Raw genomic sequence first — 17390 nt, forward strand, 5'->3', positions numbered from 1 at the left:
TTCACTAGTTCACCCACCTGTTCGCCCAGTCGAGGCTAGGTCCTTGACCCTCCGCTGGTTCTTTAGCCTGCACGCCCGCCAGTTACTCCAGGCTCCTTAAACCTCTCAGGGATACCTGTTTTGCTTTTAAACGTACAGCTCCTCCATAGCATGCGCCCAGATGCATACTTCTTTTGGCCCTGCCCTGGAATGTCCTTACCCCACTCACACCACATCCCTTTTTTGTTTCAAGTGAGATATTCGCCTATCGGGAGATGCCCGCACATATAGGCGGCTTTTACAATTGGGTGGAAATGCGCAAGTCCTACACATGCACACATCTCCAAATTTTGGTGCACGCCCGGCTTTTAAAATTCACCTTTCAGTGTGCAAATGGCAGCCACAGCAGTAATATAGAAGGAGGAACTTGTCCTCTTCTCCATATAGCTCTTTGAAATTGTAAATTACTTAGCTCAGTCTCTCTGTAGCAAAGAGTCCTTGGGCTCCGGGCTGGGAAGTCCCTGCTGATCTTCTTGTAGAGACATCCCATCTCTCTTTCCTGCAACTGATGGATCTCAGCTGCTGCCAAGCTCTAATCCAGATTCAGCCTCTGCTCCCCATCTCCTGTCTGCAACCTAATCCAGAACTCTCTCTCCAACTGCCCTCTAACATTCAGAGAAAGAAAATTGCACCTTTTTTTCCATATCTTTGTGACTCCCAGCCATTGTGCTTCCTCCTCTGCTGGCTACCTAAGGGGCAGGCTAAATGGTTCAGCCCCTTTCCAAACTTGTTAACCCTGCAAGAGCTGGATCTAAGGTGATACAAGCTTCTGACAGTCTAAGCAAATCTTTAACGACACAGAGACAGTTCCATAGACAGTTGTTTTTTCTTCTTTGGCAACAGGTGATTGCAGGTGATTGCTTGTAGGTAGTAAGTACTGCATTTTCTTATGCAAATATGAAGCCCAGTGAAGTAGCTCAGTAGCAAACATCTTCATTGCACTGCTTGGTCTCTACCCCCAATGCAAACTCATTGGGGGCTGGTACGCAAATTGGGAGACCCTGGCACACATATATACAGGGAACAGAACACCTTACCTTCAGTAGTAGTTCAAAAGGTTTCTATGAGTAGCCCAAGGAGACACAGCATTTTATAGGTTTTAGGAGGAGGACCCAAGAAAACAGTAACAGGAATGAGTCCTTCAGTTTGTCTCATATAGAAGCTACTACTAAGCTTAATACAATGAATATTGAATATACCTCTTGCCACTCCTGTATTTCTAGGATTCTTGCAGGCTCTCTATCTAAATAGTAGCACTGTGGCAGAGGTTGACAGTGACGCAAACTATTTGGAAACAGGATTACAGAGCGTGTCTTTACTAGCTTTGCTTCTTTACTGCTGTCCTGAAGTTCAGTTTGTCCCAGACTTTAGAGATCCTAGGGGTAGGATCTCACATGCAATAGACACCATTTGTTTTTCTTCCCTTTCAATAAATATTCCTGCAGCATTGCATTCAGGAACTTAGATTACTATGCACGCACAGAAACTAAAATATTGCACCTGCTGGTGAACACCAGAATTTGAAGTGGGGTGATATGTGCTGGTACTCTGCACCCGCAGTTATCTGTCCCAGTAGTTTTCAACCAGAGGTACATGTACCCTCAGGGGTACTTGGAAGCGTGTCAGGGGGTATACTACTAGACCAAAACCACACTGGAGAAGGGAGCCCTAACTGCAGAGAACAACGACCTGCCCTTGTGAACCAATGGCCCGCTCTATAGGGGATGGACTAGGAAAGTCAATCACAAATAATTATTTTCTCCTAGCACCCATTGCTGTAATGTTTCTAACCTTTGTCTATAGTGTTGGTTTAATCAGCTTTACAAAACATAAAATTTTGATTATGAAATGGTGCAATTTAAATTCGTGGGATCTGGGAAGCACTTAAAATGATCATGACAGCTATTGCTTAAAGACTACAGTACCTTGTCCTAACCCATCAAAAATGCAGTATAATAAAAGCACACATTCGTAGTCTATTTCAGAAAAATACTTCTTTATTTTGATGGAACAGCCTGTGCATATTTGCAAAGGGTGATGGTTAATGGTATCTTTTACTCTGCATGTCTAAAATCTATAAAAAGCAACATTTAATCTGAATCTAAACTCTGTCTTGCTAAATTGCCTTTTCTTGCTATCATTTGTGCCTCAGAAAGATAATTTCTTGCACTGTCTCTCTAACAACCAAGGGGTTAGCAGGAGCGCAGATTTATATCTGAACCAGTCATTCCAGCCATTTCACCCTCTGAACACAGTGTTATCTAAGGGTGTGTAAGCAGCTGTCTAGCCATATTTAAAAGGAGGTTAAAGAAATGAACATGACCTCACAATGCAATAGTAAAGAAAAGAAGAAGAAAGAGAAAAAAAGAAAAGCAATCCACAGCTGACCTTTAATCGAAACAGAGTATGGAAACAAATCTATTGAATTTCACGAATCAAGTGGTTAACCCATCAGGAAAATTACAGAGAATGAGCTTGATACAAAGCGGTAATTAAAGTGGTTAGTCATATTCTCCCACAGGAGATCTGTTCTACTTTCTAGGACACCTACCATCATGCCATTCATGTGAAACTGGATCAAATTGGCCATAAAACTGTCTCATAGTGATAGCTTTCGGACTCATAAAAACGTGCTCTACTCCATGCTCATCCATGAGGCCTTTCGCTTCCAGCCACTCAAGGACCCCCAGCAGCACCTTCAAAGCAGAGGCTTACACCTAGAGGACTTCCAACCAATGCAAAACCATGACGAACCAGCATCATTTCATAGATCTGTCAAGGAGAATTACATTTGCTTATTTGCATTGTTGAAATGGTTGATCCACAGAAGTCACCCAGTTTCATTTAAAAAAAAATTACTATCTTAGCATACTTTACATTATAATTTGAAAAAGATAAGATGTGCCATCTTCTCCCAAAAACTGCTCAGAGTTTATAAAGTGATTATGTGCAATGAGTAACATTAAAAGGTGAATTTTAAAAGCCCGGCACGTGCATTAATAAGGCATGTGTGAATAAATCAGGCTCGTGTGTGCCAAGTGGATTTTAAAAGCCGCCCAGGTATGTGCATATCTCCAGCAGCATGCACAGCTCCAAAATTTTCCAAATGGGGCGGGGCATGGGCATGGCCTAGGTGGGGCATGGGCGTTTCATGGCGTGAACCAGAGGTGTGCGTGTAAATACTTAAGTGCCCTGGTGCGCACCAAAGTCCCCTGCCAGGTAACTTTACTTCTGGTATGGATGACATGTAAGTTAAAAAATAAAGAAAACTAGGCATATATGTGAGATTTTAAGGGTCAGGGCTAACTGGGGGGAGTAAAGGCTATTAAACTAGGGGGATTTGGAGGACCTCTCTCTTAACTGGTTGAACTATGGATGAACTGGTAAAACTGGGAATGGTGTCGGTGTGAACCCCTTTTAAAATCCCTTGACTTACGAGGTAGAAACGGGATTTGTGTGCCCATGTGCGCACCCACTTAAAATTCAGCACACATGTGCGCATGGCCAGGCTATTTTATAACATGTGCACATATATGCACACGTGTTATAAAATAGCCCTGTCCCTGGGAACGGGTCGATGTATGTGCGCAAATGTGCACCCGCGAACCAGTTTGAAAGTATAGTCCCTGAAGGGCTGCGTGTGACTTATATAAAAATGTAAGGGACCAATTTACTAAGGCTTTCTTCCCATTCTGTATCTATGAGAAAGAAAGCTTAATAAATCAGATCCTAAAATAGGTTTTCCTATGAGTTCCAAAACAATTTTGAGAAATGCAGGAGATGGTAACCTAAGTGGTTTCTTTCAGCAAGGGAAGCTTTCCTCAATTTCAAAATATCCCCAAAGGAATCCTGCTTATCAACCCAAGCTACACACATCACATTTATAAGTGGAAGCAAAAATTACTGTGGTTGATCTTAATGCAGTATTTACATTTTTAATCATCTCAGATATTGTCAAAGCATTTATTTTTACATTACTTTCAGATACATCTATTTACAGATAGGCTTCTGGGTTTTTGTTGTTGTTGTTTTTTGTTTTTTAAATTATATGAAAAATTCCTAACTTGTATTGTCTTCATGATGAACCATGGAACTGGCTGCAGATCCATTTTCTGTATGATTTCCCTGATGGGCGCTTCCAGGTTGCCATGGACAGGAGCTGGAGGTAATACAACCCCAGGGAAGAGGTCAGAAATGAATGCTATCAAAGAGAGGAATGTCGTGGGACAAGAACCGAAAATTGGAAATCGAAAGAAAAAAATTAAAAATGAGGGTTATGCTGAGCGAGCTTCCTCCTAAAGTCATCACTTTAGGCTTCTTCATCTAATCCTTCATCTACATTTATTAAGCCCTGCTGTTTGCAAAACCTCTAAAAAAAAAAGAGAGTGGGAAAAATATTTGAGGGGCTGCTGCTGTACCATCTAGTAGAGCAGAAATGCAAAAAAAAAAAAAAAAAGTCAATTGACTTTTCATGATTTAAAATCTACAAAACACACAGAGGAATTCAGTTTTCATTATAGATCCCTTAGGATAACCACTGACAGAAATTCTTCCATGTTATTTCTGCAAGCAGCACATATTAATTAAACACACTACCATCTTTTAGCTATTTCAGTTTAACATCTGAAGTGACATTCCAAATTGTTTTAGGCACTTCAGTGTGCAAGCTGCTATACTGACAAAGGTGCTCTAGTTGACACTGTCATTCCCCGTACAAATTTATATTTCATATTCTTTGGGGGGGGGGGGGGGGGTGGACAGTAAGGTGGAGAGGGGGAAGGGGGCCATTCTCACACTCAGGCAATAACGTGTATTCAGTGCATCAAAACCACCAGTGCCCAGAAAAGAAGACACAACGTAGGTCTTCCCGAGCATGCATGCACATACATCCTAGTTTATAAACCTTGCATGTTCTTGCAATGTTGGGTGGAAATGTGAACAGGGGGGGGAAAGGGGGTGGTTTAGGGGTGATCCAGGGCAGGGTTCGGAAGCACACACACAAGTTGTAAGTAGTCTACGCGCATACATTACCAAACTCATCTGTGGACTTTTACACCTGCTGATTGACAAGCACAACTGAAATCGCACTTGATTTTTGTCTGTAGTTTTTGAGTGGGAAGTCTGGGTGAACTGGTGGGAGCTTCAGGGTGAAATGCTGGAGGGTCTACGCGAACTGGTGATTCCAAGTATGCATGCAAGTATTTTCAGAAGTAGACTACATGCATACTTTATAAAATACCTGCCTCTGCATTTAATTAATGGTTATTACATGCCAATTGTTATAATGATTAGGCAAGTAAAATATAAGCGCATATTGTAATAAAATAGGTAAAGAAATTATGCAGGTATATGTGTGCATATGCTCTTACTTTTGGGGCAGAAATACACACTATTTTATAGAAATATAGAATCATGGAAATGACGGCAGAAAAGGACCAATGGCCCATCCTGTCTGCCCAGCAAGCTTATGGTAGTTTCTGCCGTGCCACACAAGTCCCCACCATACTTATCAGTTTTCCAGACCATCAAAGTCAGGGCCCTTGGTGGTTGCTGTTTGAGTGCAATTCCCTATTACCTCCTGCTGTTGAAGCAGAGAGCAATGTTGGAGTTGCATCACGAGTTTCAGACTTATTGGTTAAGAGTAGTAACAACCACATAGCAAGTTAACCCTATGCTTATTTGTTTTCCCAGACCACAAAATTCAATGTCCTTGTTGGTTGCTGTCTGAATCTAATTCCTCTTTTCCACTTTTCCCCCTGCTGTTGAAGCAGAGAGCAATAATGGAGTTATATCAAAGTATGAAGGCTTATTGGTTAAGGGTAGTAAACGTCACACCAGCAAGTTACCCCATTTCTCATTTCTTTATTTCTTCATTTCCATCCTATAGCCTTTAGGGATCCACAATGTTTAGCCCATGCCCCTTAAAATCTTTCACTGTTTTTGTCTTCACCACTTCCTTCAGAAGAGCATTCCAGGCACCCACCACCCTCTCCATGAAGAAATATTTCCTGATGTTGGTTCTGAGTCGTCCTCCCTGGAGTTACATTTCATGACCCATGGTTTTTGTGGATTGTACATCATTAAAACCTTTCAAGTATATGAAGGTCTGTATCATATCTCTCCTGTACCTCCTCTCCTCCAGGGTGTACATATTTAGCTCCTTCAACCTCTCCTCATAAGTCATTTGATGGAGACCACCTATCATTTTGGTTGCCCTTCTCTGCATTGCTTCCATCCTGTTTCTATCCCTTTTGAGGTATGGTCTCCACAAGTGAACACAGTACTCCAGGTGAGACCTCACCAAGGACCTGTACAAGGGGATTATCACCTTCTTTTTCTTACTAGTTATTCTTCTCTCTATGTAGTCCAGCATTCTTCTGGCTTTAGCTATTGCCTTGTCACATTGCTTCACCATCTTCAGATTGCTAGACATTATCATCCTAAAGTCCCTCTCTTGCTCTGTGCAACAGCTCTTCACCCGCCATCACATACAGCTCTTTTGGACTACTGCACCCCAGATGCATAACTCTGCACTTCTTGGCATTGAATCCCATATATTCGACCACTGTTCAAACTTCCTTAAATCACTTCTCATTCTCTCTACTCTTTCCAGCATGTCCACTCTGTTGCAGAACCTTAGTATCATCTGCAAATAGACAAACTCTACCTTTTATCCCTTTCGCAATGTCGCTCACAAAGATACTGAACAGAACTGGTCCCAACACCGATCCTTGTGGCACTCCACTTAACACTGGTGTCTCTTCAGAGTAGTTTCCATTTGCCATCACACACTGGGCCAGATTTTAAGCGCGTAACCCTTTTAAAAACCCCCTGCGTGCGCCGAGCCTATTTTGCATAGGCTCGGTGGCGCGCACAAGCCCCGGAACGCGCGTAAGTCCCGGGCTTGCAAAAAGGGGCGGTTGTGGGCGTGGCCAGGGGGCGCGGTTTTGGATCGGGGATGTGTTCGGGGGCATGTGGGCGATCTGGGGCCGTGGCCGAGTGCCCCGACAGCGCGCATGAGTTACTACTGTTCGGAGGCAGTAGTAACTTTTCAGATAAAGGTAGGGGGGTCTAGATAGGGCTGGGGGGGTGGGTTAGGTAGGGGAAGGGAGGGGAAGGTGTGGGGGGGGTGGTGGAAGGAAAGTTCCCTCTGAGGCCGCTCCGATTTTGGAGCAGCCTCGGAGGTAACAGGCAGCGCATGCGCATGCAGAGCTCGGCGCACGCAGCTATGTGCGTATCTTATGAAATCCAGCATACTTTTGTTCGCGCCTGATGCGCGAACAAAAGTATGCACGTGCGCTGTGTTTTAAAATGTACCCCACTGTCTTTTGTCCGTCAACCAGTTTGTAATCCACACCACCACCTTGGCGCTCACTCCCAAGCTTCTCATTTTATTCACAAGCCTCCTGTGCGGGACTGTATCAAAAGCTTTGCTGAAATCTAAGTAGATCATATCGAGTGCTCTTCCTCGATCCAATTCTTTAGTCACCCAATCAAAAAAATCAATCAGATTTGTCTGACAGGAACTTCCCCTAGTGAATCCATGTTGCCTCTTGTCCAGCAATCCTCCTGACTGTAGATAGCTCACTATCCTTATCTTCAGCAGAGTCTCCATTACTTTTCCCACCACCTAGCGATACTAACCGGCCTATAGTTTCCAGCTTCCTTTTTGCTACCACTCTTGTGGAGCGGGGCCCCCACTGCTCTTCTCCAGTCACTTGGCACCACTCCCGTTTCCAGAAATCTATTGAATAGGTCATGCAGTGGATCCACCAGCACATCTCTCAGCTCCCTCTATTCTGCGATGTACCTCATCCGGCCCAATGGCCTTGTCCACTTTCAGTTTTCCCAGCTCTTCCCATACATTCTCTTCTGTAAATGGAGATTTATCTACCCCATGTTGGTCTTGTCAACCAGCAACGCTTTCTCCAGGGTCTTCTTTAGTGAACACCGAAATGAAGTATTTGTTTAATATTTCCGCCATTTCTTCATCTCCACACATTGATCATTATCACATTTCAATTTCAATATAGCACTTTGGACCTTTCTCCTTTCTCTGAAAAATGTTTTGCCACTTTTCCACTGGTCTATTTACACATGGAAATGGTATAACGAGAACAGTTTTTAAAGTTTTGCTCAAAATTTCTTGGTATAGTATTAGACTCTCATTCACATATCTTTACAGTTGTTAAATATTTGTTTTCACTTGCAGTTCATTAGAAACCTGCATCCATTTTTATCTGGAACTAACTTTGCTAGTGTTGTTCATGCATTTGTTACTTCTCGATTAGATTATTGCAATTCTCTCGGTGAGATTGCCAATAAAGTAACTGCATGAGCTAAAATTAGTTCAAATATCTCTGCACATATTTTGCTGGGGTTAAAATTGAGAGATCATTCTATCGCAGTACTATAAAAATTTTACTGCTTTGCTATAAACTGCAGGATGAATTTTAAAATTCTTTAATTTATAAGGTCATTTTTGTAAAAGTACGACTTATCTTTTTGAGCATCTAAATCCCTACATTCCAGGTAGGACATTACATTCAAGGCAAGATCATCTCCTTTAGACTCCTTCATTGTTAGAGATTAGACCAGTTGATATCAAAAGCAGGCCTTCTCTTTGGATGCCATAGCCAAGGACCATAGATTAGTGTTTTCCAACCAGTGTGCCTTCAGGCCTGACCAAAAGTGCCACAGAAAAGTCACCACTGCTGATGCTTGTTGCAGGAGCACTAGGGAGTGGTCCCGATACAGGAGAGAGAGTGTGCTCTTGGGCCATGGCACAACCCCAAAAAGGACTCTGGAGAAGCGCTGAGGCAGGCGAGACGTATCTGAGCATGGGCAGCAGGCTGAAGATTCGGGGTCCTGACCTTTGCCGAACCCTAATGCACCAGAAGAGACCCAGCAATGGAATGCTGGTCTCTGGGGTAGCCCTCCGGCCACTCGATAGCCCTTTCAAACCCGCTGCCTGGGAACGGTGGGTGCAACAGGATGGACAGAGGTCGAGGACAGCTGCCATTGGCTGGTCGCGGAGCACGCCAGAAGCGAAGCAGACTCCAGGTGAAGAAATGAAGACTTGGAACCAGAAACATGCTGAAGATTCAGGAGAGGCCTGCACTGAGGCACGCCCTACACAGCTGCCCATGGCTGGTAGTGGACCACGCTGAAGTGGAGCAGATTCTGGCTTGAGTCTTGGGCATGGACGGAAGCAGGTACAAGGTACTCCAAAGACCGGGAACAGGATTCAAGACTCGGAACTCAGATTCAGGAACAGACTTCAGCATTCAAAACAGGAGCCTTCCATAGACTTGTGCTGCAGATGTGAAGATCGGCCTTGTGCCACGAAGTGGCCTCATAGTCCCCCATGGGCTGGTCACGGACCACAATGATGGCACGCCAGGAAAGGTGAACAAGCAGGAAACCTGGAAGCAGGACGAAGAGCCGGTGATGAGGACATCAGGATCAGGACTGGGACGCGGAACATCAGGAACATCTGGAGACAGGAACATCTGGAAACAGGACAGACGACGACACAGGATTCAATGAGAGACCAGGAACCATGGACGAAGACAAGGGAGCTCCCACAAAGAACAGATGACCTTGAAGAAGAGAAGATGGACCTCGGAGCCTCCTGGAATGAAGAGCTGGAACAGATGAGGAATCCAGGAGCGGACTGGCTCCTTGCGAAGGCAACAAGAGACTGATGAGTAGCACTTTTATAGGGCTGATGAGAAGACGCCCCGATGATGTCATCAGGAAGGGCTGCGGGGCTTTTCCCGCCTCGGGCCCTTTAAATAACCAAGAGAGGCACAGTAGCGCCTAGAGGGAGGCCAGGACTGGGGACAGCAGCGGCGGCATCCATGCTGCGAAGATCAGGCTGGAGGCAGCACTAGGCCGCAAAACAGGGCCCACACATCTGTGGCTCCATGCTGCAAAGAAGGAGCAGGTCAACGGCGGTTTCCTGCCGTGAGGAAGCACAGCGGTGGCAGCTCTGCCCGCCACAAAGCGCAGATGGCGGCGGGGCTCGGGCCACATGGGTGGCAGTGACAGCGGCGGCCTCCAGGCCACAGGAGATAGCAGCTGCAGTGGCAGCTCTGCCCGCCACAAGGAACAGGCATCGGTGCTCAGGCTGCATTAGAGGTGAGAGGCTGCCTGCAGCTAGGCCCGCAAGCAGCATCGTAACATGCTTAGATCCAGACTAGCTCCTGGGCTCTGCTCTTAGTACCTCATAGCCACAAGAGCCATCAGCGATGACTCTTAAACATGTAGGAGCTCTTTTTGAGAACATGGGTAATCATGCATGCCTCTTCTTCCTGGATATAGCATGAGTCCTGGAGTGTGGTAATTATTAATGGGGCACAGATAGCTGGGACCTACTTTGTTCGGTACACACAGCACCTCCTCATCTTCCGCTTTCTATGAGTCCATCCAGCCTCTATGTCCCAGGCTGAATGAGACAGGGAGAGCATTCTGAATGCTGGGACTGCAGCAGTGGATGAGCTATGGCACCCACATGAAGCAGCCAAGGTAACTAACTGATCGGCTGCCTACACCACACTGACGTGACTTTTCCCTTCTGCACTTCTATACAGAGGGAAATGGTATATTTTGATGAATTCATGTGTGTCTCTAGCTTCTCTCTCTTTGTTTTAAAATTTGACAGAGACACTGGCAGGGCTTTCAGTGATTCCCTAGCTCTTCTTTTGACCATATGAGTCTTCTCCATGTCTGCATTGCCTGGCCTGTGCAGTTAATGTAAGTGTGCCTTGGGCTTGAAAAGGTTGAGAAACACTGCGTTAAACTAATGTCAAACTATTTAACTTTCAGGAAATATTATAAAGCCTGCTTTTTTGAGTCTATTGTTGATTAATGGGATGTTAATAAATAAATACAATTAATGGGATAGTTTTCAGTTTTAAATATTTGTATTGTTATATTTTTATATTGTGCTAACTTATTTTTTCTGTGTTTAATGCTGTTGTTTGAAACAATTTACTCCTATAAGTTGGAACATTCTAAAATGAAATACATAAATAAATAATTCAGAAGGAAATGGAGACCAAACAACCGTGACTAACAAAATGTCTCTATATAGATCTATAATGCAACCACACCTTGAATACTGTGTTCAGTTCAGGTCTGCTTATCTCAATAACTATACAGTGAAAGTAGGAAAGATAAAGAGATGAAATGGCTCCCTTATAAAGAAAGGTTAAACAGGTTAGGGTTCTTCACTTGGAGAAGAGACGACTGAGAGAAGATACAATAGGTTTTTTTAATTAAATCATGAGTGTGCTGGAACAGAAGAATAGGCATTGGTTATTTATACTTTCTGATAGCATAAGGCCTAGGGGACATTCTATAAACTAACAAGCAGCAGATAATAGATATAAGACACATTGAAGAGAGTATTTTCTTTTGCTCAATGCACATTGAAGCTATGGAATTTGTTGTCAAGCAAGCGGTCAAGGCATCATGAATAACTGAGTTTAAAAAGAGTTTGGACAAATTCCTAGAAAAAAATTCATAAACAATTATTAGCCAGGAAGACTTCGGGAAAGCCATCGCTTAGCTTTGGGCATCAGCAACAGGAAATGGATCTACTCATGGGATCTGCCAGGTACTGCCACGTGATCCAGATTGGCCATTGTTGAAGATAGGAGGCTGGGCTTGATGGACCTTTGGTCTGACCCAGTATGGCATACCTTACAGTATGTTCTTAAGATATGCAGCAAATAGAAATAGGCAGGATACTTCCTTTCAAAACATGAGGATTTCAGCCTAGTTTGCATTTAATAAAATCCTCAAATTTGCTCAAAATCTTTGGGGAAATCATCATCTCATTTTCCTTCCTCATCCCCATCCTATCCAGAGCTTGCCAAAACCCACGAAAATCCAAAGCAGAGTTTTTGCAGATCTGTAGTGGATTTCTATGGATCCATAATAGAATTTTACCAATTACTAGCCTCTTTCTTAAAAAGAAAATTCTTCAGGAACCAATTGAACAAGCCCACGTCTTCTACACAGATTTGTCAACTTCATTTGCCAGCCTCTTCAAGTTCACACATCCCTAACAATAAGATGCATAGTAAGTCGATAAAGACAAATCTGGAAATGCAAATTTGAAAGCTGGGCATTATGTTGTTTTGTTTTTCTTGGAGATTTCTTTGGTACCTTGTATCTTCATTTGGACTTCTAGCTCAATCAGAAGATGGGCTGAGAATTGGCTCCATGAGCCTTCATTCCCACTACCCAATGATTTTTCCATGAGCAGTGGAACACCTTTTTGGTTGGGGTGGGGGTGGGGGTGGGGAGGTTATCCAAACTCATCCTTAGCTCTGCCCCAACTCCACATTTACAGTTAATGTCATTCTATCTTACATACATTCTTTGCATAAATCACAGAGTATAATTATTTATTCCCAGACCAATTTAATGCTTGATGCTAAAAAACCAGACACAGTGGTAAAAGATAAAATATAGATCCCTACATAGAAACTACATGCAAGCAGAATATTTCAATTCAGTCACACATGCAAAACACAGACAGACCCTCACCAAATACTGACTAAAGAGACCATAAAGTATAACTAGAAACATGCAGACAAAAACTGAACTGGAAACCATAACAAGACAGACTCCATATGAAGTGCAACAATGGAAAACAGAAACATCACAATGTCTCATAAAACATTAAAGAACAAAATTAAGAAATATAAAACATCAATCATAATAATAAAAACATACTAAGAAAATAAATATTTAAAAACAGCTATCAAATAGAACATTCAATAATTAAACTATATAAAAATAGTTTTAAAAGTTCCCAAAAATCAATAAAATAGTTCAAAAGAGCAGATACATCAAATAACACCAATAATTAAAACTAATATGAATAAAAGATATTTGCCTTTCTCCATACCTGGGAACTTTTGATTTCTAGGTATCATAAGATTGCCGTGGATTAGTTGGAGGAGGAGAGGGGTGAACAAATTTTGTCTAACCACTAGGCTCCTTCACTCCCTCTCTCTCTCATACATATACACACTAACACACACATCCTCACTCTTTCTCACGTGGCCTCTCTCACACACACACTCTTCTCCCTCTCTGGAACACACAAGTTGTGACACCTTCCACCTTCAGCTCACCTAGATGATGGGATGACTACTCTTTCCTCTCAGGGCATGCGCTGATGCTGATTCTTATCCTTCCCTCTCATCCACCCACTCCCTTTCTCCCCCCCCCCCTTCTTCTCTTTCCTCTCACCTCCTTCCCTTTTCTTCCCTCCCCTCAACTCCTTCCCTCTCACTCACTAAGCCACCCCTTTCCTTACCTCCCCCTCACTCACTCCTCCCATCCCTCCTCTTTCAATCACCTCCTTCTCCTCACTCACGAACTTCTCCCTTGCCTTCTCTTTTACTTACTCAGGTCAGCTCCCCTTTCTTCTCAATAGAAAGAAGGGGAGCTAAATGAGTGAGTGAGAATTTCACTCTCCCTTCCTTCTCTTTCACTGCCTGCCTCAGTCTTTTTTGGCTTAATGGCACATCTTTGTTTTTGCCACAGTTTTCTTCAGCTTGCGGGGGGCGGGGGAAGGGGAGAGGTGAGGCATTTCATCACTACATTGCCACGGTTTTCTTTAGGTCTGCCCGCCCGCGTATGGTCTTCAGATTTGCCATGAAGCTAGGAGGACCATGGCCTTCGCAGGCTGCTTCCTTCTCCTTGGCTGTCGGCATCTGATGAAGTCAATCAAGCGCCAGGAGCCAAGGAAGAGGCCAGAGACACTGCAAGTGAGGGTGAGTGAAGGGATTGGGGTAGGGGCAACAGCAGTGGTGGCATGGAAAATTTTTGGGGGGGTCCTTGGCATTCTGATGCCTATGGATTTTTCTCCTGTTTGATATTCCCTCCCAAATTACTTTAGTCCAGTCATTGCAGTGACAGTAGTTGAATAGGGCACATGCACGAGGGCTCCTTCTGGAACTCTGCATTCATGGGACCCTTAATCCAGCCACTAGGTGTAACCATTGCTTATTGATTCTGATTCCTTCCCTTCCCACCCAGGGGCTGTGCGTGATGCTTCCGCAGCATCCCTGGTCCTGGCCATTATCGGGAGTGGAAGACCTGAGGCAGGAATCAAACCCAGGTCTGCCTGAGCCAGCCTGTCCTGGAGGCTGTTTATTAAGCATCATCCAGGATGCAGGACCTGAGGAATCAGAAGCTCTAACACTTCCTAGGCAGCACTTCACCATTTAAGAGGAAAAATTCCAATGAACCTTTTTTCTTCTCAATTTGAAGTTTATATGCTGCCATCTCTTTCTGCTTTGCTTTGGAAAACAGGGCAAGAGACTCAAAAAGCATTCAGAATGGAAATTAAAAAATACGTTACTTTTAATGTTCAGTGGTTCCTTTACAAATGATATGAACATATACCATACAGGGAATAGGATCCCAGACTGTCACTGGAGCACTAGTTCTGCCCATCTCTGCCAGCACTGGAGCCAGCACAGATATTTAAGTAGGCAAAAACAAAGATATTTTAATAAATTGATCATTCTGGGCCTCTCTGCTATGTTTATCTACAAAGCAAAGGAAGCCCCACATCAGGGCAGAGGTGTGCTTTAAAACCCCCCATTAAGTAGTAGCACTTTGGATAATGGCTGCAGCATCTGATTCAGACATCCGTCAGCTGGCAATTGTTCCACCATATGGACCAGGATGGTTATGTGTTCCCACAGAACACAACTGGATGTGCAACCCAAGTTTTCAGTCCTTATCGGGGGAAAGGCTGGTAATTTATTGGAGCCTGTGTATCAACCATCACCACTCTCTGCCGAGGTAATGATCATAAGTCATGGAGAAAAGGTTTTAAAGTTAAAACAGTTTGTGCAGCAATAATGATATGTTAACTTGGGCAGGTTGACATCATTGATGGATCTAAGCATCAGTTCTTCTTCCTTCTCGTTTGGGTCCTTAACCTTCAGATTTCCAGTTTCAGTTAAGACTGACTTTACTGCTCTCATGCCATAATCCTAGCGGTGCTGTGAAGCTGGAAATACAAAGCATAGACGATATTTTTAAGTATGTTGAGCCCAAACCTAGTTAGGCTAGCTATGTCACAGGGAGGAGGCATAGCCTAGTGGTTAGAGCAGTGGGCTTGAGACCAGCGTTCAAGTCCCGCTGATGCTCCTTGTGACCTTGGGCAAGTCACTTTACTCTCCATTGCCTCAGGTACAAAACTTAGATTGTTAAGCCCTCTGAGGATAGGAAAATACCTACAGTACCTGAATGTAAACCGATGTGATATATCAAATGTTGGCATAAAAAAATAAAATAAATTACATGTCAGCAAATCATAACTAGGGATGTGCAAACTATTATGAGTCAAACTTTAACTGAGCATGTTGCATCCTAGTTTGAGTTTGACTAAATCCACACATTGTCCTAAGATCCATTGAAATTTCTTTTTGACACAGATCGCTGCAAAATTTGAGCAAATCTTAAATGGTTCTGTGCAAATCTATGAAAATCTGATTTTGCATGAAAACATGATGGAATTTATTCATTCATTTATTTAACATAATTTATTTTCTGCACTTATTCATATTGGGGTAGATTTTCAAAGGGGTACGCGCGTAAGATACGCGCGTACCCCCCGAAAACCTACCCCAAACCCCCCCTGCGCGCGCCGAGCCTATTTTGCATAGGCTCGGCGCGCGCAAAATATCTTTATTTTTGCCTACTAAAACTATTTTGCATAGGCTCGGTGGCGCGCGCAAGCCCCGGGACGCGCATAAGTCCCAGGGCTTGCAAAAAGGGGTGGTCGGAGGCGTGGCCAGGGGGCGCAGTTAGGGATCTGGGGCGTGTCCGGGGGCATGGCCAAGTGCCCCGACACAGTGGCCTGTGTCGGGGCCTGCCGCGCTGGCGCACATAAGTTACTACTGCCCAGAGGCAGTAGTAACTTCTCCGATAAAGGTGGGGGGGCTCTAGATAGGGCCGGGGGGGGGGGTTAGGTAGGGGAAGGGAAGGGAAGGGAAGGTGCGGGGGGGGGGGGGGTAGAAAGAAAGTTCCCTCTGAGGCCGCTCCACCCCCTTGCGCGCGCTGACCCCGGATTTTATAAGATACGCGCGTATCTTATAAAATCCACCGTACTTTTGTTCGCGCCTGGTGCGCAAACAAAAGTACGCGCACGCGTATGTTTTTAAAATCTACCTCAGCATGTTCAAGGTGGATTACAAAAAAACATACATAAAATACAACATATATTAAAATTCAGAAAATCCACAGCTTTTTGGGGGGACTGGAAATTTCCTCCTGCTTCTTTGGACTACTAACTCAATTAAAACCAGCTTTTCTTTGCAACTATTTATTTTATTTTCCTCATTATATATCCCTTCTTGAGTCATCCATTGCAGTGATATTCCTCAGAATTGAGAGGTTTGGGGATCTTGAATTCCCAGAGACAGAAGTACTTCATCTTCTTCTCTCAGAGTGATAATCTTGTAGGAAATGTATATACTGCCAAATACAACTTACCATAATACATTGCACAATTTCTATTCAGAGTGGAAGAGCAGCCTAGCAGCTAGAGAAGTGAGCTATAAACCAAGGAAGCCAGGGTTTACATCCCACTTCTCCAGATGCACCTTGGGCAAATCACTTTGCCTTCCATTATCTCAGATACAAACGTAGGGGTGAATTTTCAAAGGATGTACATGTGTAAATATGGCATATATGCACATATTTGAAGCAACTGTGCACAATCCATATTTTCTAAATGGGTCATAAACATGCATATATCCATCTTCATGAGCAAAAAAGGGCATGTTGGGATGTGGTTTCCATGTATGCATGGAAGTCACTATTTCATAAACCACTTATGTATGAACATTAGCAATACTGCACGAGTAGATATACTACAGATAGTTTACATACCAAGTACAAACTTGTATGGTTGTTTTTCAATTTTTGTGTGGAAGGCTGGCTTCTCTGGGTGAATGGACAGTCAGCAGGCTAGGGGATAGGAGTGAGTGGGACTTAGACAGATTAGGTCATACTGAGGGGTGGAAGCGTAGGGGTGCTTTGAAAAGGTTTTCCTATGAAGCTATCATTATAGCAGTATGACATTTCACTAATTAGATTTGTAAAAGTATCCAAGATGGCTGAAATGCTAGAATGTATGAAAAAGGTCAAAAATATGTTGCGGTTCAACACTGAGTTTCGTTTTTGTCTTCTGGCTCAATTTACAAGAATCCTATCTCATTGCATATATGCAATAAAATTTTAATTCAAACCAATTAGCAAAATGTTATGCAAACAAACTAACTCATTGGTGTGTAATTTAGAGGTAG

At 43.6% G+C, this 17390-nt stretch overlaps 1 pseudogene; it reads right to left on the minus strand.

The window, feature by feature from the left end:
• The window catches only part of LOC115089436, a 1328227-nt pseudogene that overhangs the window by 713518 nt on the left and 597319 nt on the right, over window positions 1–17390 (minus strand).

The sequence above is a fragment of the Rhinatrema bivittatum genome, chromosome 4 (assembly GCF_901001135.1).
Source record: "Rhinatrema bivittatum chromosome 4, aRhiBiv1.1, whole genome shotgun sequence".
Lineage (NCBI taxonomy): Eukaryota > Metazoa > Chordata > Amphibia > Gymnophiona > Rhinatrematidae > Rhinatrema > Rhinatrema bivittatum.